This window comes from Lemur catta, chromosome 15 (genome assembly GCF_020740605.2).
Source record: "Lemur catta isolate mLemCat1 chromosome 15, mLemCat1.pri, whole genome shotgun sequence".
NCBI classification, from domain to species: domain Eukaryota; kingdom Metazoa; phylum Chordata; class Mammalia; order Primates; family Lemuridae; genus Lemur; species Lemur catta.
The window spans coordinates 19,452,220-19,475,655 of NC_059142.1; the positions used below are offsets into that span (position 1 = coordinate 19,452,220).

Genomic DNA, 23,436 nt, shown 5'->3' on the forward strand with positions numbered 1-23,436 from the left:
TGGAGAGCCCCCGACCTGGCCCCCGCAGGGAGCCCCCAAGGCCTCCCCCCTGCCCGGCCTTTCTTCTGTCCTTTTATTCCACAGAGCCAGGTTCTCAGCTGGGCAGTTTGTGTAGGGCCCTGGGTAGGTGGCCTGCCCTGCCTACGGCTTCGTCCTGCCCACTAGGAGTTTCTAGCCTAAGACTGAGGCAGCCCAGGCTTGGAGCAAGCCCTTCCCCTCCTTCCAGGTATCAAGGAAACTGTCAAAGCCACTGATCCTGACCATTTCTTACACGCTGTGTGACACTGATCCACTGGCTCAACCTCTCGGAACAGCCACTTCCTCATTCTCCCTATTGTGAGGCTCACGTGAGACTCGTGGGTGCTGAGCATGGATGTTGTGACATGGACAATAAGGCTTAGTTTCTTTCCGGCTCTTCCTGGCCCCCTCGCCCTCCACCCCCCCCCCCACCGCCATGGGAGACTAGCAAAGAGTGTCTCATATTTTGGAAACACACCTGAGTTTTCCATTTCTCCATCACCCATTCATCCATCCCTCCCCCAAACAAGTATTTGGCACCAATTACGTATTCAGCCCTGTGCTCCGCGCCCAGGATACAGAGATGAACACCCTGCTGCAGCTGGTGGTGAAAGCTGCTTTGGGCAGCAGTGAGTACAAGCTGGGCAGTGTACTATTGACTCTGTACAGTTACACCACGAGTTAGGTGTTACTATAATCCATTTTACACATGGGGAAACTGAGGCCCAACGACACAGGGCCAGCCGGAACTCAAACAAACATTGTGAGTGTCCCGAGGGAGGTGCACACCAGCGCAGGAGCTCCGCCCCAGCCAGGGGCACCAAGCGAGGGCTCCCTGGAGGCAGCAGCGTCTGAGCTAAGGTCTGAGAGTGGAGGCTAATTTGGCCACAAAATGACAGGGGGAAGAGAACAAGCAGAGGGAAGACTGAACTAAGGCCGGGAGGGTGGTGTGTGTGTGTGTGTGTGTGTGTGTGTGTGTGTGTGTTGGAGGGGGCAGGTTGTGGTTTGGAAGAACTTGCAGGTCATCTCTCTGGCCAGAACCTCTGTCTCTTGGAACCCTCACCATCCTTCCCCCACCCCTTACTGTGCATAGTAGGAGCTCAATCCATGTTTCTGATGGTTGTCAGAGTGTGACAATCTGCGTGTGCCAGGATGAGAATGCAGGGTCGGGGACGACGTTCAGGCCGTGAACGCAGTCTGGGCAAAGATGCAGAAGTGTGATGAGGTTGGGAGAACAGAAGGTTCCGTGTGTGGCTGGAGTGGACAGTGGTTTGTGGGGTCGGAATTGCAAGCTGGTAACCACATTTCCAGGGTGTACGATATCATGGCCTGGGCTGTTATGCCACCAAGACACACTTGGAGCCAGTGGGGTCTGTGAGAGAGACCCCTGGAGCCCTCTGCAGGGCAGTCATAGAAGTGTGGATGGACCCAGGTTGAGTCTCCGGGGCCAGGCCAAGGGTGGGTGGGAAGCCACAGCAATGCAAGACCGACTAGCCACTTCCAACCCCCAGTCAGGCACGGCCCCTTCACTCCTACACAGCCCACCTGCCACCTGCTCAGGGCCAGGTGAGCAAGAGCCAGGAAGCACAGAGATAGACAAAGCCACGACCATACCCGAATCTGTCTCCCTGGCCCCTCCCACGGCCAAGGCCTGGAGGAGACACAAGAAAAACCAGGCTGGGCCTCACGCCCAGGGGCAGCATTCGCTCAGTGTCAAACCTGAACCCCAGTTCCCCTAACTCTCCACGTCAACCCTGGGATGCGGGCTCTGGGCAGTGAAGTAACTTGTCCAGGGTCACAGAGCTTGTGAGTAACGGAGAGAGAACCCAGATTCCTTCCAAGGCTGCTGTGCCCTTGGCCCTCCGTGCTCTGCGCTCGGCCCTCCGTGCTCTGCGCTCCTTTGACAGAACTGGGACAAACCCCGTGTCTCCAAATTAGATGGCTACTATATTACTGAGACCCCCTGGCTTCTACCTACAGCCCTCTTCAAAGTGTAGAACAGGACTGAAACAACATTTTAGTTAATTCTGTGATGGCTTGCTTAACTTATAGCTAACAGCCAGAGTCCGCTTTTGTATACAAGGCTTGCTTGCTTAACTTATAGCTAACAGCCAAAGTCCGCTTTTGTATACAAGGCTTACTTACTTAACGCTTGGTTGCGATAAAGAGCTAAAAAAAAAGAAAAAAAAATGCTCCAATGTAGTTAAAAAAAAAAAAACAACAACCACAAATAACTTACTGATAAGGGGGCCAAGGCCTGATCAGTACGTAAATAAACTTATGAGGGGCGTATGTCCCCTTGTCAGAGGTAACTGGCTGTAACAAATTCCAACAAAAAAACATAAAAGACCTGTACTCCCGCTGCGCGGGGTCCCTGCCCATAAAAAGAGACCACTGCGTTGGTGCTCGGGGCTTGGACCCTAGTTCGAACTAGTCAATAAACTCCTTTGCCTTTTACAGCCTCAGTGACTCTGTCATTCTGTTCCCGGGGCCGAGGGAATCTGGCTCTAACAAAAGTCCCAGACTGTGGGGACCTTTGTTGATTCTCTTTCGAGGCCCAATGTTGGGGGCTATCGCACCATCAGCAGCCAGGCCTCCGAGGCGATTAATTCATCGCAAAATCAGTGTCCCGAACGCCCATGGGAAGCCTCCAGCTGTCACACCCATTACAAAAACTTCCCTGTTGCCCGGCATTCACAGCCAAGGCCTTGTTCAATATTCCAGTTTGCCCTGTCCCCTTTTCCTTTAATTAATACTGCAAATAACTGCTTTTCTTCATGGCTCCTAGTGAACCGTGAACAATCTCTGGCAGGTGCACGGCTGTCCTTTCCTGTGACAGGTCTCTGTACTATCTCAGGAAAGAACCACACCAGGGAGCTCCTACCCTGCACTTTGCCTGCTGTCCCCCTAGAGGGGCTGTCAGAGAACAGCCCAAAGTCCTGGGGGAAGGGAGGTGGCTCCTGGCTTGCAAGAGGCAGCTTATCCTCAGCAGCAGGTGGCCGATAAACTGGGGTTGGTTTTAGGAAGTTCATGCTGGCACATGTGGGGTGCGCATCCAGACGGAGGCCCTTGGGCACCCAGGATTGTGCAGGCTGGGCCTGGCACCCACAGGGAACAACCCAAGTGGTTCTAGAAGGGCTGGGTGGCTGGACATATTAGGAAGCACCGGCATGATTTGTTAAGACCTGAGCCTGTCCAGCCTTGAGAAGACAAGGTGTGGGGACAGTCGCCAAATGCTTGATTGAAGAAGAAGGCAGGGATGTTCTCAGGACGGAGAGAGGATCACAGGATGGCGGGGCTAGGGAGGCCCACTGAGGCTGTTTCCAAGAAGCCACCTTCCTTTCCAGAGGAGCCTGAGTGGCTCACATGCCCTGAATTAGCAGGAAGAGGTGGAGTGGGGGGTGGTGGGCATCTTGCTTACAGCTGTGAGAATCCTGAACCCCAAATCCAACTCCAGGTGCCCTGAACACCCCCCATCTTCCACCACCTCTCCAAGTGGGCCCACGGAGTTTGTCGCACACCTGTTTGTTCCGCCCGCCCCCTGCACCTTGCAAAGGGGCTTAAATGTTGCTATAAGGTCCAGTCCTTGGGGCCGGGCGCGGTGGCTCACACCTGTAATCCTAGCACTCTGGGAGTCCGAGGCCGGTGGGTTGTTTGAACTCAGGAATTCGAGACCAGCCTGAGCAAGAGCAAGACCCTGTCTCTACTAAAAAAATAGAAAGAAATTATCTGGCCAACTAAAAATATATATAGAAAAAATTAGCCAGGCATGGTGGCATGTGCCTGTAGTCCCAGCTGCTCGGGAGGCTGAGGCAGGAGGATTGCTTGAGCCCAGGAGTTTGAGGTTGCTGTGAGCTAGGCTGACGCCACGGCACTCACTCTAGCCTGGGCAACAGAGTGAGACTCTGTCTCAAAAAAAAAAAAAAAAAATCCAGTCCTCACTTTCCTCTTCTGCCTCGGCTCTAACCTCCTGCCTCACACCCAACAATAAGCCAGACTCGACTGTTTTCAGATGCTCACTCGAACCCTGCAGTTTCTGTTATAAAATCTCCAGGGAGTCCCCATGGGCTTGCTTCTCTTAGGTATATGCTCCCTGCCTCCTCCTCCCTGCTGTACTGGCTACGTCTTGGTTATCTTTCAAGTCTTGGCCCTAAGGTGGAACTTGCTTTGTGAGCTCTCCTCACAGACTGAATCAGGTGCCCTGCAAAGTGCCCTAGATGACCCTGTCACAGCACATGTCACATTGCATTGCATCCTCCTGATCACCTGTCTGTATCCCACCAGGCTGCAGGCTCCATCAGGGCAGGGACTGTGTGTGTGGACATGGTACAGAGCTGGCGCTCTCCAGGATAGGCTGAAAGAATGGATGGATGGGTAGATGGGTGGAGGGGATGCCCATAAGATAATTTATAAGGTTTATGGCTGAGAGCCAAGCCCTCCTTCCGGCCTGTTCTAGAGCTAGTCCCTGGAGCTGCAGTTAGGACATATGGAGGCCACTGGGCAGACAAAGAGGCAAAGAAGTGAATGGGTTTTCACCCCCACCAAGATCGTGACGAGGCAGCTAGGAAGTAACCCTTCCAGAGCTGGCCCTGCTCATCTGCTCTGGCTGCCGGAGGCTGGGCAGGGACTCAGGGAACATTCTGATCCTAAAAGGGACCTGAGGCTCATTAATATACAGTCAGTCCAAGAACCACCTCCTTGCATCACCCAGCAGCGAGCCCCTTTCCCCCTTCTTCTAAGTCTCCAGGCCCAGCTCTCTTTAAAAACTGTGATAAAATACACATAACATAAAATTACCCTCTTAACCATTCTTAAGTGGATAGCTCGGTGCTGTTCAGTGTATTTACATTGTTATGCAACCAACTTTAGAACTTCTCATCTTGCAGAACTGAAACTCTATACTCATTAAACAACTCCCCATTTCTCCCTTCCCCCAGTCCCTGGCAACCAGCATTCTACTTTCTGTTTCTATGAATTTGACTACTCTTGATACCTCACAGAAATGAGATTATACAGTATTTGTCTTTTTGGGTTTTTTTTTTTTTTCTTTGAGACAGAGTCTCACTCTGTTGCCCAGGCTAGAATGCCATGGCATCAGCCTAGCTCACAGCAACCTCAAACTCCTGGGCTCAAGCAATCCTCCTGCCTCAGCCTCCCGAGTAGCTTGGGACTACAAGCATGTGCCACCATGCCCAACTAATCTTTTCTATATGTTTTTAGTTGTCCAGCTAATTTCTATTTTTAATAGAGACAGGGTCTTGCTCTTGCTCAGGCTGGTCTCAAACGCCTGACCTTGAGTGATCCTCCTGCCTCGACCTCCCAGAGTGCTAGGATTATGGGCATGAGCCAACGTCTTTTTGTGAAAGGCATATTTAATTTAGCATAATGTCCTTGAGGTTCATCTAGCTTGTGGTATGTGTCAGCCTTTTGAAGGTGGAATGACATCCCATTGTATACATATTATATATACCACATTTGTTTATGCATTCATCCATCCATGGACATTTGGGTTGCTTCCATCTTTTGTCTATTGTGAATAATGCTGCTATGAACGTGGGTGTACAGATATCTCCTTGAGACCTTGTTTTCTTTTTTTTTTTTTTGAGACAGAGTCTCACTTTGTTGCCCGGGCTAGAGTGAGTGCCGTGGCGTCAGCCTTGCTCACAGCAACCTCAGACTCCTGGGCTCAACCGATCCTACTGCCTCAGCCTCCCAAGTAGCTGGGACTACAGGCATGCGCCACCATGCCCGGCTAATTTTTTCTATATATATTTTTAGTTGTCCAGATAATTTTTATTTGTATTTTTAGTAGAGACGGGGTCTCGCTCAGGCTGGTCTCGAACTCCTGACCTCGAGTGATCCACCCGCCTCAGCCTCCCAGAGGGCTAGGACTACCAGTGTGAGCCACCGTGCCCAGCCGCTTGCCTGTTTTTAAACCAGGTTATTTGTTTTTTGTTGTTGGGTTGTAAGAGTTCTTTAGATATTCTGGATATTAACTCCTTCTCAGATATATGATTTACAAATATCTTCTCCCATTCCGTAGGTTGCCTTTTCACTTTCTTGATTATGTCCTTAGATGCACAGGCCCAGCTCTTTCGAGGCCTCTCTTTTTTCTCATTTAAACCTTCCTTTGATATTTATTTAACCTGATTTCACCTATCTCAATATTGTGAGGAGGCCCTAGAGATAGGAGGAGGTGGTAAGATTAATTCTGGCTTCCAATCTTTGGATCCCCAAACCTGGTCCCATCTATTCATTATCTACTCATGTATTCATTCATTCAGCAAATGCTTAGAGAGTTTTGGAATCAAACGGATCTGGCTTTGAACCCTGGCCTGGATCATGTAGCATAGCACCTACGTGACCTTAGACAGGGCAACCTTTCTGAGTTTCAGTTTTCTCTCTGTAAAGCAGGGAAGAAACTGGAAATGCAGTCAGAAGAGAAGATTGGAAACAACCCTGCAGTGATGCTGGCGAACTAGAAACACCGTGCAAAGGGCCTGTCCTGGGTGGACACTCAATAAATGGTAGCAATTGTTATTTCTCAGGGGCCATCGCTGAGTGGATGCAGCCCTTCTCCAGGGCCTGTTGAGTCTCAGGCTCAAGAAATTGACACTTCAGGGAGTTCACTTCAGTTTATGTGCCCAAGGGATCAACAGCTGTTGACAAATCAAAGCAGGACTCTGATCAAGCCTCTCTCCATGGTGACAGTGATAAAGTCTCCCTCTTGTCATATGTTCTGACCTTGAAGGTGAGGAGACAGGAAGGAGGTGAGCCCGGTGTTTGTGATAAGCAGAGCTTTTGTGCAAGACCTTTCATTGAAAACAGCAGGATTTAATCAGATTGTCCTGGGTGGGGACGGTGATAAGCCTGGCAGCGCTATTGCTTGTTTGTGGAACTCTCTTGCCAGGAGAGCAACTGGAAGGCTGCCCAGAGGAGGAGAGAGGCTGTCTTGGTCGTCCTCCAGGGAAGTCAGTCCTTCCCCTCCTGACAAAGAAGCCTTCTCTCCTCCAAGCCTGGTAGCAGCTTCTGAGTGGATGAGGCAGAGGAGGGAGAGGGCCTGGGCTTCTGGATTCCACTTCTAATTTCTAATCCTGGCTCTGCTCCTCACTGGCTGTGGCTTCTGCTCCTGGTCTTTTAAAATTTTTATTTAATTTCTTTTTTAGAGGTGGGGAGAGGTAGAGTCTCGTTATGTTGCCTAGGCTGGTCTTGAACTCCTGGGCTCCAGCGATCCTCCTGCCTTGGCCTCCTGAGTAGCTGGGACTGCAGGCGTGCACCACTGCACCCTGCTCTTGGTCTTTCTGAGTCTCACTCCCCTCATTTGTGAAATGAGCATGAGAAAAATGCCTGTGTGTTGTGCCGTTTCTATGAGAGGATTAGAGGGGACCTGGCACCGGTAGGTCCTGGGGCAAAGGTTGGCTTCCTCCTCCCTTTCCTCGTCAGCCTCTGCCTACTCTGCTCCCAAACGTCCACACGTGCTGGCCAAACGAAGCTTTGATTTCTGGAACATGTCACCGGCCTCGTTTTCCCCTCCATGAAAACTTTGCCCATCCCTCAAGAGCAGATCACACCTGTCACCTTTGCCCGATGTCGCAGCCCATGCTGACCACACTATTCTCAGAACTCCTTTGAGGACATGCTCTGGTTTCTGGCACAAACTGTACTTTTGGTGGTAAACATTTGTCCTTGGCTCGTCTCCAAGTAGCCTGTGAGAATCTGGAGAGCGGAGCTGGGACCTCAGCCACCCCATTGGTTTCGTGTAGTAGTTCACTGTGCGCTACATGTGAGCGGCGCTGCGTGTGCCCAGCGCTCTTCTCCCAACAGGGTTCTGAAGGACAGTGGCGGCTGACAGACAGGCCACATGTGTCTGACGGATGGACCCACAGGACCCCCGTTATCAAACATCCAGCTCTCGCCACCTCCCCCATACACACAAACTAACCTACCTCATTCAACACGATGTCAGAGCAAAGCCCCTCCCCATTTGGCCTGCAAAGCCTACGGGTCTCTAGGGCAGAGGAGGGTCCTTGCTCTGTGGGTCTGTCCCCAACCTTGCCACTTTTAACACTCTATGTGTGCCCTGAAGAAAGACACCCCAACAGCTCCAATCCCGGAGCTCTGGAGCAGCAGAGCTGGAAAAGAGGCGAGAGGTTATCTAGGCCGATTTTCTCATTTCGCGCTGAGGGAGCTGAGGCGCAGAGAAGTTAAGACACTTTCTGAAGGTTACACACTTTAGGCACAGCCTGGACTAGAACGCTTTGCTCTGCCTCTGCTAATTTCACTTTACGCCCTCAGCCAACATGGAGTCCCCACGCCCGAGCTAGGCATCTTCATGCTCATTCCTGCCCCGAACTCTCACCGTGCTGCTGGAGGCTGATACCAGCATCGAACAGAGGGGCGAAGCCAGGCCTCAGGAAAGGGAAACGACTGGCTCGAGGCCCCACGGCTAGCAAGTGGCCAAGGTGGGACTTGAACCCAGATCCTTCAACTGCCAGTTCATTGCGCCTTCCACAAACCCTGAGCCCCTCCTTGGCAGCACTGAAAGGTTGCTGAGGGAGCTGGCTCCCACACCCAGCTAAGAGGAAAGGGCAGAGTTAAGGCCCATTGGAGACACTGGGTGGCACAGACACAAGGGGCCCCGGACAGTGGCCTTCTGACAGAATGGCTCTGCTTTGCATAATCTGCAAATAAAATCTCATAGTCCTCAGGAATGCTGCAGGACAGCTCCCTGGCGTAGTACAGCTGAGTGTAGGCAGAGACCGGGACAGGTGCGACTTCCTGGCAGCTGCGTGGTCCCAAACCCCAGCCCTGGCCTGGCTCGCGCCTCCTGCTGGACGCCTCTTGCAATGCACGCGTCATCCACACCTCCCCACTAGGACCACTACTTTTACCTTCTTTGGGCCTCGGTTTCCTGGCCTCAAATGGGATGATGATGATGTATATAAAGGATTTTTTTCTTTTTCCCCGGGAACATCAGTTTATGGAGGTCAAGGATCCATTAAAATACCTTTAGTCCCCGCATACATTTCATCGTAACAACAGTTGTGATTTGTCATTAAGCACCTACAACATTCTGGAACTCAGTGACATCCTTGCAACAACCCATTTTACAGCTAGGAAAGCCAAAGCACAGAGAGGTTAAGTCAGTTGCCCTGGGTCACACAGCTAGTAAACAGCAGAGCAGTGATTTAATCGCAGGATCATCCATTCTAAATCCAGGGCTCTTTCCATGACATCGCAACACCTTTGTTATTTGCTATTCAAGGTCCTTCCTCCCTAATTTGCCTAAACTTCCCTTTCAAATCCCGGCAACACGAGTGTGGCTGACTGGTCTGTTCCTGGGTCCCGTTGTCCATGATACAGCAGTGCTGCCGTGGCAGGACCGCAGCCCACGTCCAGTGGCCTCACGGACGAGGCCACCACCCTCAATTGCTGCTCCGACGCCGACCCCAGCACAAAGGATTTCCTGTTGCAGCAGACCACTCTACAAATTAAGGATCCTAACAAGTCATTGGATTTTTACACTAGAGTTCTTGGAATGACGCTACTTCAAAATTAGATTTTCCCACTATGAAATTTTCACTCTATTTCTTGGCTTATGAGGATAAAAATGACATCTCCAAAGAAAAAGATGAAAAAGTAGCATGGGTATTCTCCAGAAAATCTAAACTTGAGCTGACACACAAGGGGCACTGAAGATGCTGAGACCTAGAGTCACCACAATGGCAACTGAGACCCTCGCGGATTGGGTCACACTAGAATTGCTGGTCCTGCTGTACATGGAGCTTGTAAAAGGTCTGAAGAACTGGGAGTGAAATTTGTGAAGAAACCCAATCACGGTAAAAATGAAAGGCCTGGCATTTATTCAAGATCCTGATGGCTACTGGATTGAAATTTTGAATCCCAGCAAAATGGCAGCTATTATTTAGCGCTGTGAAAATGCTCCTTTGAGATTTCAGTGAAGACAGAGATTAAAAAGGAAAGAATGTGGTTCAAGATATTCAGGTAGCAGAAGCATCTAGGATTGATGAGTCAGTGCTGTAATTCAAATTATTCTTAAATCCATTTCCCTTTCCTGTGTCAGCTGGGTTTTTTTCATCTAACTGTTCAGTTATTCTGGTTTTAAAGTAATGCTTTATCTTATGTCCTTGAATATAGTTGTATAGCTTTACTTTTTAGTTAATAATTAGAACAGTTCCCTTCAGAGGCTCTGTTTATTTGCCACCTTCTATCTCCTAAATAGTACTTCTATTCAAGTCTGAAAAAAAAATGCCAGCATCAGCCACACAGACCCACTCACTTGTCCTGTGTTTTCTACCTGGGACAGCTTCCCCATCTCTCCAATGACCTAAATATATATGCTTATTTTGGGGTGTGTGTATAATTATATGAGTCTTTCGATATATGCATTTATTAATATATGTATGTGGAATTTTTGATTGATATATGTGTATGAATAGTGAGTGTAGTGCATACGTATATGTTTGTCTTATGTGGTTTCATGTGAATGCATTTATGAATGTTAGTGTGTACAGTGGATGCATGCATGTGCGTGTTAGAATGCTTGTATCTACGTGTAAACTGTATATTCCAGAGACCAGGGGAGGATTTGACAAATCCATCCCTTGTCTTCAAGGAGTTTACAGTTTGGTAAGGGGGATAGACTATTAAATAACGACGCAAATAAATATGCAGTTAAAGACCATGCTAAGTGCTGGGATCCACATTTAGCAGGTCATGGGATACTTAACAACACTTAACTCTAACCCAGCCCTCCTGATCAAAGAAATACTTCATTCAAATTAAGATTCCCCCAGTCGTTGCCTTATCAGCCTCCTGAGGAGCCTCTTCGGTTGTTAAGATTCTACCTGCAGCCCAAGACCTATTTGGGACTACAGCCACAGAGAGGCAGAAGTTTCTTATTTCTTTTGTCTCTTTAAATTAGTCCATTGGAGCCCCTGGTAGTAAATCCCACCCTAAGAGATGTTTAAGGTCCTAGTAGCAGCTGAAGATTGGAAAGTGGGTCTTTGCTAAGGTAAGCCAAATTAGGAGGGCTGGGGGGGTGAAGGCCTGCTGGATGGGAGAGCTTGGGGTCTAGGAATTTTCAAGAGTCTATGAAAACTCTAGACCTGAAGACAAACTTAAAGTGACACTAAAATTAAAAAACCAAATTGCAAAATAGAAAATATCAACCTAATAGTTAATTAAATGTCTCCAAAAAGGAACATATCAGGGCAATTCAATTCAATGTGTAAAATGTTATTGTGGGTTGGACATCTTACTTAACAGGGGATGTCGAGTGGGGCTGCCAGAGTAAGAGGGCCTGGCCCTAGGAAGGTCTTAAACTGGCCCTGGTGTTGGGGCCCCTGATGGCCCCCTGGAGTCTTCCAGTTCATCTGGGCAGGCAGAGCCAAGCTTGCCAGGTCAGCTGGCTGGTACTGGGCTGGGCCGGCCCTCAGCCATCATTCCCTCCAGGACCGGCCCTCGTGTTGTGTTTCCTTCCAACACGTGGCCTTCCAACACGTGGCCGGGCTGTGTGCCAGAGCCTGCTGTGGTGAAATAGGGTGGGTCAGGAGATAAGATAGAGACATCAGAGGATTCCCCACCCAGGTGCAGCAGTTGGCTGGGGTGTGGATGTGGCACAGGGGGTGAAGGCAGTTCAGCCAGGGCAACTTCTCCTCCTAACCCGCCAGAGAGTACACCGGACTCGAGACATGCCGGCCCTAACCAGGGCTCCCTGAACCAAGGCATCAGTATCTCCTGATCACGCACGCACCTTTGCTGCCTCGATTAGAGGCGTTTGCGGCCACTAAGTTATCTTGGGGGTCACATCGCTTTGCTGCCCAGGCTGGAGTGCAGTGGTGAAATCATAGCTCACTGTAAACTTCAACTCCTGTCCTCAAGCCGTCCTCCCACCTCGGCCTCCCAAAGTGCTGGGATTACAGGTGTGAGCCACCGCACTGCCCAGGTCACATCTTTATATTCTGCCTTTAATCTGCCTTTGTCTGGTCTTATGCTCGATTTTTAGCCTATGACATACATTCTCATAAGCCCTCCAAGTCCTTTTTGAAACAAAGAAGTAAACAAACTGAAATGCAAACTCTGTACATAAGAAATATTTAAAACTTCTCTAAGGCTTAAGACTCTATAAACAAAGTTGAGACAATGGCTGGGGAGAAAAATATATGGAAACTCTATAACAAACACAGATTGCTCTATATAAAATAATAACAATTCCTACAAGTCACTAAGCAAATGGCTAGAAGTCCAATAGAAAAAAAAGGATTTGGCCAGGTGTGGTAGCTCACGCCTATAATCCTAGCACTCTGGGAGGCCAAGGTGGGTGGATTGTTTGAGCTCAGGAGTTCGAGACCAGCCTGAGCAAGAGCGAGACTCCGTCTCTACTAAAAACAGAAAGAAATTAGCTGAACAACCAAAAATATATCCAAAAAATTAGCCAGGCATGGTGGCACATGCCTGTAGTCCCAGCTACTGGGAAGGCTGAGGCAGGATTGCTTGAGCCCATGAGTTTGAGGTTGCCGTGAGCTAGGCTGACACCCTGGCACTCTAGCCAGGGTGACAAAGCAGGACTCTGCCTCAAAAAAAAACAAAAAACGATTTGAACAAGCAATCTACAGAACAAATCAAATGACCAATAAGCACAAAAAACTAACTGAATGTCAGCAATAGTCAAATAAAGCATTATTTGCCTCTCAGATTGGAAAAAAAATCTTTTAAAAAAAATTTTTTGTAGAGACGGGGTCTTGCTCTGTCATCCAAGCTGGAGGGTACTGGAGCAGTCATAGCTCACTGTAACCTCCAACTCCTGGGTTCAAGCCATCCTCCTGCCTCAGCCTCCCAAGTAGCTGGGACTATAGGAGTGTGGCACCACACCCAATTAATTTTTATATTTTTTGTAGAGATGAGGTCTCACTATGTTGTCCAGGCTGATCTCAAACTCCTGGGCTCAAGCAGTCCTCCCACCTCAGCCTCCCAAAGGGCTGGGAATACAGACGTGAGCCATTGCATCTGGCAGATTGGAAAAATCTTAAAGAATTGGTGAGGGTAGGGGAAAATGGGCTAACTTTTGAGTGGAAGTGTAAATTTGTACAACTTTTCTGGAAGCAATTTAGCAGTAACTATCCCAATTTTAAATGCAAATCCCTTTGATTCAGAAATTTTTCTTCTAGGAAAACTATCCTACACACTTATTCAAATGTCCAAACATTTTTTGTACAAGGATATTCACTGAAACTTCATTTTGATTACATTGTACTCCCTAAATCTATCAAAATAAACAAAAAGAAAAAAATAGTTAATGATTACATATATAAATTATGAAGCATCCATACAATGAAATACTATGCAGCCATTAAAAAGAATGGCCTGTATGAATGGACCTAGAAAAATCTTCACAATATACTATTAAATGAACAAAGCAAAATGATACTATTTTTGTAAATTATAAAGAACAACAACAAAAACCTCTGAATGAGGCCGAGCAGGGTGGCTCATGCCTGTAATCCTAGCACTCTGGGAGGCTGAGGAGGGACGATCACTTGAGGTGAGGCGTTCGAGACCCGTCTGAGCCAGAGCGAGACCCTGTCTCTACCAAAAATAAAAAAAATTAGCCAGGTGTGATAATGCTCTCCTGTAGTCCCAGCTACTCACAAGGCTGAGTGAGACTGCTTGAGCCCAGGAGTTTGAGGTTGCTGTGAGCTAGGCTGACGCCACGGCACTCTAGCCCGGGCAACACGGCAACAGAGCACTCTGTCTCAGAAAAAAAAAAAAAAAAAAAACCCTCAAAAACTCTGAGTGTGTATCAGTTAAAGTTCTTAATTGCAATTAACAGATCTCATTTTAGCTAGTTTTAGCAGAAAATAATTAATTAAGGCTTTTGAATATTCCCTGGGAAAGCCAGAGAGTTGAGGCTTCGATGTTCTACTACCATTAACAATACTTAAACCAGACCACAAAGCTTCCCTAGCAAAGACTCCACTGCTACCATTTCTGGGCCCAGACATCATAGTCTACACAAATAACACTGAGCGTTAGGTACCAGAATCTCCTTTATGGCTACCCCTGAGAAACTACATGAGTCAGGATTATCCAGAGAAACAGAATATATATATATATATATATATATATATATATATGTATATATACATACACATATCTAAGCACACACATATCAGTATACACGCATGTATATACAGATGTACATATGTATAGAGATTTATGATGGGAATTGGCTCATGCAATTATGGAGGCTGGGAGGTCCCACCACCTACTGTCTGCAAGCTAAAGAACCAGGAAAACTGATGGTGTAATCCAGTCTGAGCCTGAAGGCTTGGGAGCCAGGAGAGCTGATGGTGTCACCCCCAGTCTGAGTAGGAAGGCCTGAGAAGGGTGGAGCGCTGGTGTAAGTCCCAGAGTCTGGCAGGACCCAGAACCAGGAACTCTAATGTCCCAGGACAGGAGAAGATGAATGTCCCAGCTCAAGGAGAGAGAGAGACAGAGAGAGAGAAAGAGATAATTTGCCCTTTGTGATGTGATGAAATATATATATTTGGTCTTTGTCCCTGTTTCCTGATTCACAGCTTCTAAAACCCCTGGAATTTCCAGTGTGACAGGAGTGTCTTTTGCATGCTAATGAAGTGTCTGGTGATTCCTAGATAGTTTCAGGATGTGTGCAGGTCACCAAGTGAAGGATGGGAGGATTGGGACTTTCAGCCCCACCCCTCCCCACTCTCCAGGGAGGGGAGATGGACTGATCACAAATGGCCAATGATGCAATCAATTATGCCCACGTAAGGAAGACGTTTCCATGTAAACAGAAAAGACGGGGTTTGGAGAGCTTCCAGACAGCTGAACATGCAGAGGTTCCTAGAGGGTGGTGCACCCAGAGGGGGCATGGAAGCTCTGTGCCCCTTCCCACATGCCCTGCCCTATGCATCTCCTGCCTCTGTATCCTTAGCAATATCATTTATAATGAATGGCTACCCAGTGATGATGACCACTAAAAAAATAAAATAATGAAATAAATGGGTAAACATAAGTAGGGTTTTCCCCTGAGTTCTGTGAGCTGTTCTAGCAGATTAATTGAACATAAGGAGGGTATTAGATGAGTCAGAAGTATAGGTGACAGGACGGGCGTGGTGGCTCATGCCTGTAATCCCAGCACACTGGGAGGCTGAGGCAGGAGGATCGCTTGAGCTCAGGAGTTCAAGACCAGCTTGAGCGAGAGTGAGACCCCATCTCTATTAAAAAGAAAAAATTAGCCGGGCAGGGTGGCACACTCTTGTAGGCCCAACTACTTGGGAGGCTGAGGCAGGAGGATTGCTTCAGCCCAGGAGTTAGAGGTTGCTGTGAGCTCGGCTAACACCATGGCACTTTAGCCTGGGCTCTCAGAAAAAAAAAAAAAGAAGTATAGGTGACAACTTATACTTGCAATTTGCAGGTGGGGGGCAGTCTTGTGGGGCTGAACCCTTGCCGATCTGATGCTGTTTCCAGGCAGATAGTGTCAGAAGTGAATTGAATTGCAGGACACTCAGTTGGTGTCTGCTGGAGAATTGATTGCTTGACGTGTGGGGAGATACCCTCACACAACTGGTGTCAGAATTATATTCAGTGAGAGTAGAGAACAGGAACAGTACAGTTTAGTTTTTTTCGTTGCACTCTTCCTCTGCCTTTTGAGGTATTTGGGCACTCAATGGATCGTATGACACCCACCCACATTAATGAAGGCAGATCTTTACTCAGTCTACTGATTCAAATGCTAATCTCTTCTAGAAACACCATTACAGACACATCCAGAAATAATGTTTTGGGTTTTTTTTTGAGACAGAGTCTCACTCTGTTGTCCAACCTAGAGTGCCGTGGCGTCAGCCTAGCTCACAGCAACCTCAAACTCCTGGGCTCAAGCAATCCTCCTGCCTCAGCCTCCCAAGTAGCTGGGACTACAGGCACGTGTCACCATGCCCGGCTAATTTTTTCTATATATATTTTTAGTTGTCCATATAATTTCTTTCTATTTTTAGTAGAGATGGGGTCTCACTCTTGCTCAGGCTGGTCTTGAACTCCTGAGCTCAAACGATCCACCCGCCTCGGCCTCCCAGAGTGCTAGGATTATAGGCATGAGCCACTGCACCCGGCCTATGTGGATTTTTAAAAACAAATATATTGGAAAATATTTTGGAGGTTTTCGACAACTTGAAAAACTCACAGATGAATTGTGTAGCCTAGAAATACTGAAAAAATTAAGAAAACATTAAGTATGCTATGAATGCATAAAATTTATGTAGATACTGCTCTAATAATTTACCACCATTAAATATACACAAATCTATTTTAAAAGTTATAATTTATCAAAACTTACACAAACATTTACAGACCATATATGGCACCACTGGCAATCAAGAAAAATGTAACAAATGTAAAAATGCAGTATTTAATCATAACTGCATAAAATTAATTATAGTACAAACTGTACTACTATCACTTTATAGCCACCTCCTGTTGTTACTATGGTGAGCTCAAATGTTGCAAGTATCTGCTTAAAACATTGTGTGATACTAATTATCTCCACATGAGCAGTTCATTTCTCCAGTAAATTGTGTATGGCAGTAAAAAGTGATCTCTCGTTGTTCTCAAGTATTTTTCATCGTATTTACTGCAATACCATAAGCCTTTAATAACACCACGGGACCCATACAAAGTGCTATTAGTAATGCTGAAAGTGCTCCCAGGAAGCAAAGTCATGACAGGATGAGAAAAAAATAGAATTGCTTGATATGTACTACAGATTGAGGTCTGCAGCTGCAGTTGCCTGTCATTTCAGATAGATGATTCTTCTTGTAAACAGATGACCTAAACTTATGGTATCCATTAATACAGTAACAGTACCATTGTCAAAGACAAATAAAATATAGAGACAAGGCCGGGCGAAGTGGCTCACCCCTGTAATCCTAGCAGTCTGGGAGGCCGAGGCAGGTGGATCGTTTGAGTTCAGAAGTTCAAGACCAGCCTGAGCAAGAGCGAGGCCCTGTCTCTACTAAAAATAGAAAGAAATTAGCTGGACAACTAAAAATACATATATATAAAACAATTAGCCGGGCATGGTGGCGAATGCCTGTAATCCCAGCTACTTGGGAGGCTAAGGCAGAAGGATCGCTTGAGCCCAGGAGTCTGAGGTTGCTGTGAGCTAGGCTGATGCCATGGCACTCTAGCCTGGGCAACAGAGCGAGACTCAAAAAAAAAAAAAAAAAAAATATATATATATATATATATAGAGAGAGAGAGAGAGAGAGAGAGAGAGAGAGAAAGAAATCTCTGAAATCAAAATGTTTTATTTGAGAAGAAAGAATTGCAATTCAGGGCATAAATGCAGACTGGGTGGTCTTTGGTATGTCTGAAGAACAAAGAGAATGTTAGAAGTTTTAAAAAAGAGAGAGAGAGAAATGTTATGTCTTGCTCTTTGAGAAAGTTCACTGGCACTAATAAGGCTTTGGGGAGCTGGCCAGTTTTGCTTGGTAAGGGATGGCCATGGGTAGAACTATTCTTAGACTTGCAGGAGGTTGTTTCAGCAACTATTAGATATCACTACACACCTACCAGCATGGCAGTGACAATACCAAATGAGGACATAGAGAAACTGGATCATTTATACATTTCTAGTGGGAGTGTGAAATGGTATGACCACTCTGGAAAACAGCTTGGCAATTTCTTAAAAACTACATACAAAAACAAAAGCAGGCCAAGCGCAGTGGCTCACGCCTGTAATCCTAGCACTCTGGGAGGCCGAGGCGGGTGGATCACTCGAGGTCAGGAGTTTGAGACCAGCCTGAGCAAGAGCGAGACCCCGTCTCTACTAAAAAATAGAAATAAATTAACCTGACAACTAAAAATATATAGAAAAAATTAGCCGGGCATGGTGGCTCATGCCTGTAGTCCCAGCTACTTGGGAGGCTGAGGCAGTAGGATCGCTTGAGCCTGGGAGTTTGAGGTTGCGCTAGGCTAAGATGACGCCAATGCACTGTAGGCCGAGTGACAGAGCAAGACTCTGTCTCAAAAAAAAACCCCAAAACCCCGAAAAACTGTCATTTATTTATAAAATATCAATTAAGTCCTCCAAATGAGAAAAGAACTCTGTTTAATGTTTGGGCCATTAGTCTTTTTCTATTCACTCAGCCCCATCCATCCCACTCACCCCAAAATTAAGATAGAAAAATTCTGAAATGAAAAGTAGTTTTGAATTTTACCAATATATGAAACCATACATAAATATTGCCATGCAAAGTAATATTCCTTTAACAAATTATATACTCAGAAGTAGAATTTTCTCTTTAAAAATATTTTTTTGTACAGTGGACGTAGCTACCCCAGGCTGGTTTCAAACTCCTGGCCTCAAGTGACCCTCCCACTTTGGTCTTCCAAAGTGCTGGGATCATAGGTGTGAGCCACTGTGTCCAGACTTTTTTTTTTTAACCTTTCATGGTAAAGATATTACAAAGGGTACAGATGAACAGCTAGACGAAGAGATGGGTAGGGCAAAGTACAGTCAGGAGAGGCAGGTGTGGAACTTCGATGCCTTCTCTGGGCTCACCACCCTACCCACACCTCTGTGTGTTCAGCAACCCGAAACGAATTTTCTATTTGTGCCTATTTTAATATACATTTAATATAAATGCATATACTATATTCAGTCATGTGTGACACTCTTCTTTTATTCTTTTACTCTATAATCATCACAACATAAGAAAAATTTAGGTTTCAATTGAAGTTAAAACACATTTCTGCACCTGTTGGCTTTTTTTTTCTTTATTAAAATATTTTTTATTTATTTATTTTTTTTGAGACAGAGTCTCATTCTGTTGCTCGAGCTAGAGTGCCATGGCGTCGGCCTAGCTCACAGCAATCTCAGACTCCTGGGCTTAAGCAATCCTTCTGCCTCAGCCTTCCAAGTAGCTGGGACTACAGGCATGCGCCACCATGCCCGGCTAATTTTTTTCTATATATGTCTTTAGCTGTCCAAACAATTTCTTTCTATTTTTAGTAGAGAGGGGGGGGGTGGTCTCGCTCTTGCTCAGGCTGGTCTTGAACTCCTGACCTCGCGTGATCCTCCTGCCTCGGCCTCCCAGAGTGCTAGGATTACAGGCGTGAGCCACCATGCCCGGCCGCGCCTTGTAGGCTTTTAAAAAATTTACATACTGTATATTTGATATTTTTTATAAAACAAAAGAAAACAAATACTTCTAAATCTGTAGATTTTCTCCCTCTCTCAACAAAAAGGTCATAAGAAAAATCTCACATGTTATGAGGACAAGATGGAGCTTAAAAATAAATCCAGAAGATTTTTTAAAAATTTTAATTTACTTTTTCTGTATCTCAAGAGTAATTAATTTTTAAAAAATTTCTATGAGCCAGAGGAACTCCAAATTTACTTTGAAATGACCCTACCTATCTTGCTATATCAAACATTTCAGCCCTGTTAGCTAAATGAACTATGTACTATCCTTAAAGATCAACCAGGCCAGGTGTGGTGGCTCACACCTGTAGTCCCAATGCTTTGGGAGGCCAAGATGGGAGGATTGCTTGAGGCCAGGAATTTGAGGCTGCAGTGAGCTATGATGACACCACTGCACTCTCGCCCAGGTGACAGTGCAAGACACCATCTCATTAAATAAACAAATAAACAAAGGGTTGAGACTGAGTGTTCTGTTCATTCATTCATTCACTTATGGGTGAGCCCTGGTGACCATTTGTAGCCAAGTAAGCAGCTCACAGACTTGGAAGCTCTTCAGCTCGTCCTTAGACTTAGGTCACTTTGAAGCACTAAAGTGGATAAGTACTTTCCAATGCATTGTCTTTCCTAAATGTCAAAAAATAGTTCTCCAGGTATTTGAAGGATCTCTCTCAAGCCTTTGTTTTCTTGTTCAAGTTGAAGTCTCCGTTCCTGTTCCTTGCAACCCTGTTGCTCCTCAGTTTCCACAGCTTTCCTCATTCCTGCTGCCAGTGCAGGTACCTGGTCCACAGGTGCTTCTACTTCATCCTGATTTGCCTCCAGTGCCTCCCTGCCAGTCCGTGCTCAGGTGCTTCAAGCACGTGACGCATCAAGGAAGACTCCTCTCAAGTCGTTATGATGTACCGTGTTAGTTTCGGAGTGCTGCTCTTTTAACTTCATTATTATACCTGGATCATCTTTCCTGCTAGGCATTAGCGATCTAAACATTTGTTCTCGATGCTTGCTCATGATACATTCCAAGGCAGACCGATGTTCTTCCAAGGATGTATGCAATTCTCCCGTTTGTCTGTTTTCTTGCTGCGTTCCCATAGCTACTGTGGACCTTGGCTGATGTGTGGTGACTCTGTTAAGTTCTCAAATTTCTTCCTGAATCTGCTTCATGGCTTCTACCCGCTTGTTGAGAGAGGCGGTTTTCTCAGTCGGAGATCCTGCTACCTCGTCGTGATCTGTCAATCTTTCCACAAGAGCTTTAGCATCAGCAAGTGCCTTCTCAATTGTGCAACTCTTTTGCAAATATTCCTTTTCTAAAGGAATATTCTGCTGGTGATCCCTCACAGCCGTCAGCTGCAGGGATCAGGACACAAAGCCTCTAGGAACCCGGACCTGTGCACTCAAGGGGACCTGCCGACCAGGATGTACACACTGGGCACCCTATGGGGCCAAGCAGACACAGAACCCCACAGAGGCTGCAGAGGGTCGGCTGGCGGCCGGTGGGGCACAGGCCTATCACTGGGCGGGGAGAAACCTCTGCTGACTGCCCCTGACTAGCGCTTCTGGAGCCTAGTATAACATTCTTGAAGTGACAAAATTTTAGGAACAGAGAACAGATTAATGATTGCTGGGGGTAAATGAGCAGAGTGGAGGCTGGGAGGGAAGTAGGTGTGGCTATAAACAGGCAACTCTTGCAGTGATGGAAAACTCTGTACCTGTACTGTGTCAATGTTAATATCCTGGCTGTGCTCTGGAACTGTGGTTTTGTTGCTTTTTTTTTTTTTTTTTTTGAGACAGAGTCTTGCTCTCTTGCCTGGGCTAGAGTGAGTGCCGTGGCATCAGCCTAGCTCACAGCAACCTCAAACTCCTGGGCTTAGCAATCCTCCTGCCTCAGCCTCCCAAGTAGCTGGGACTACAGGCATGTGCCACCATGCCCGGCTAATTTTTTCTATATAGTTTTAGTTTTCCAGACAATTTCTTTCTATTTTTAGTAGAGACGGGGGTCTTGCTCTTGCTCAGGCTGGTCTCGAACTCCTGAGCTCAAACGATCCACCTGCCTCAGCCTCCCAGAGTGCTAGGATTACAAGCGTGAGCCACCACACCTGGCCTGTACTGTAGTTTTTCAAGATGTTACCACTGGGAGAAATTAAGAGTATATGAGATCTCTGTATTATTTCTTACAATTATATGTGAATCTATAATTATATTCAAATAAAAAGTTTAATTAAAAAATTAAATCCTTCTCTACTGATTGCAAGGGTTTGCATGATGATGAAAAGCAAAAATCATTTAGGGACTTTGTTAATATCCTTCTACACACACACACACACACACACACACACACACACACTCACAGAGGACTCCACTGATAAAACATTCTGGGCCGGGCGCAGTGGCTCACGCCTATAATCCTAGCACTCTGGGACGCTGAGGCGGGCGGATCGTTTGAGCTCAGGAGTTCGAGACCAGCCTGAGCAAGAGCGAGACCCCCGTCTCTACTAAAAATAGAAAGAAATTAGCCAAACAACTAAAATATATATAAAAAAATTAGCCAGGCATGGTGGCGCATGCCTGTAGTCCCAGGTACTCGGGAGGCTGAGGCAGGAGGATCGCTTGAGCCCAGGAGTTTGAGGTTGCTGTGAGCTAGGCTGACACCACGGCACTCACTCTAGCCAGGGCAACAGAGTGAGACTCTGTCTCAAAAAAAAAAAAAAAAAAAAAAAAATTCTGGCCAATTAACTCTTTCTTAATTAATCTCCATTTTCAAGGAGAATTCCCAACCAAAAAGCTTTACAGTCTCCGAGGAATGAGTCTCGTGGTGAGATTTCAGGCACTAAACCCGTCAGTAGGCGCAGCCGTTTGGTCAGGAAGCTGCCCCCCAGCCCCTACACCCCCACTTGTTGATGCCGTTGCTGCCTCTGGCTACGTGTGGGCTTCTGGGCCTGCCTCACCTGTAAGATGGGCTTGTCCCCAGGTCTCAGTGAGATAACCATTCTTAAGAGTTCGATGGCGTGACTTCTCCCTTCTTCCTTTTTTTTTGGAGAATGAGGTGCAGCCTATCTTGTGGAGATGCCCAGTACACGGGGGGTGAGATTGGCAGGTGCTGGCTGGCTGGGTGGGTGGGGGAGGAGGTGCTGGCAGCCAAGCCTGGAGGGGGTGAGAGGTCTTGCGTGATCAGGGAAGCCTGGGCAAAGGGTGTGTGTGCTGGGAAGGAAGTTCCTGGTGGGAGGGCGTGTGAAGGGTTGACAGGCTAACATTTCAACAGTGTGTACCTTTCTCCCCAGTGTAAAGCCCCACAGAGCTGAGAGGTCTGGTCTCCTAGAGGGACACTGCCACCACGGTCTGACCCTTGCATTCTGGGACAGTCCTGATGTCTGCGCTTCTACTCTTTTCAATGTAGATGAATTAGAATGTGGCTTGCCAGATGTAACTGCTCATTCACACCTTTACAGGACTCTTCATTACATAAGTCAATCCATCAAAAAAAAATCTGCTTTGGCAAGTCTTTGGAAAATATGCTTGCTTAATCCACGGGCTTGCTTTCAGATATTAGTGTATAGCTAGGTCCCGGTCGCAGGTTGAGACTGAGAGCTATGTGATACCAGAGATGGCCACAAGGGGGCAAGCAAGAGCAGCCTGGGCCCGGGCTGGCGAGGAGCAAGACCTAAGGACAGAAGGAAGGAGGCACCTGAGGCTCCAGGTCAGCAGACAGCAGGGAAGCCTCCCAGGCCACGGAGGTTGGAAATAGTCTTGCTGGAGCCCGGTCCCTGGCATTACCTGTGGGTGGTGAGCACTGAGCCTGTGTACACTCCATAAGTCCTAGCTTGTCCTGAGTGGGGTCCACTCTGAACACACTTGAGCGCACAGCTGCCTTGAGGGCCACCTGGCACAAGGCTGTGCTGCTCAGAACAGAGCCACGAATGCACCCGCTGGAGCCTGACCCGGGGTTACTCTGCGCATTGCACTGACTCTTCCTCATCCTGGCTTACATAATCTTCAGAATTTGCCCAAGGATGACAAAAAAACAGTGGATTTCAATATTTTTCCCTACCTCGCCTTCTGGTAACACCATCTTGCTTTGCCAGCTCCACGGGGTGCAGCCTTGGGAGAGCTGTCCATTAACACGCCCCCTCCTTGCCACGGGCTAGGCCTGCGACTCAGTCAGGCCAGCGTCTCTATTTCCC

The 23,436-nt window shown here is 47.1% G+C and overlaps 2 pseudogenes; one reads left to right on the top strand and one right to left on the bottom strand.

Moving 5' to 3' along the window:
* Window positions 1-727: 727 nt before the first annotated feature.
* LOC123621149 lies at window positions 728-9,947 on the top strand (annotated as a pseudogene).
* Window positions 9,948-19,888: 9,941 nt separating this feature from the next.
* LOC123621150 lies at window positions 19,889-23,231 on the bottom strand (annotated as a pseudogene).
* Window positions 23,232-23,436: the final 205 nt, after the last annotated feature.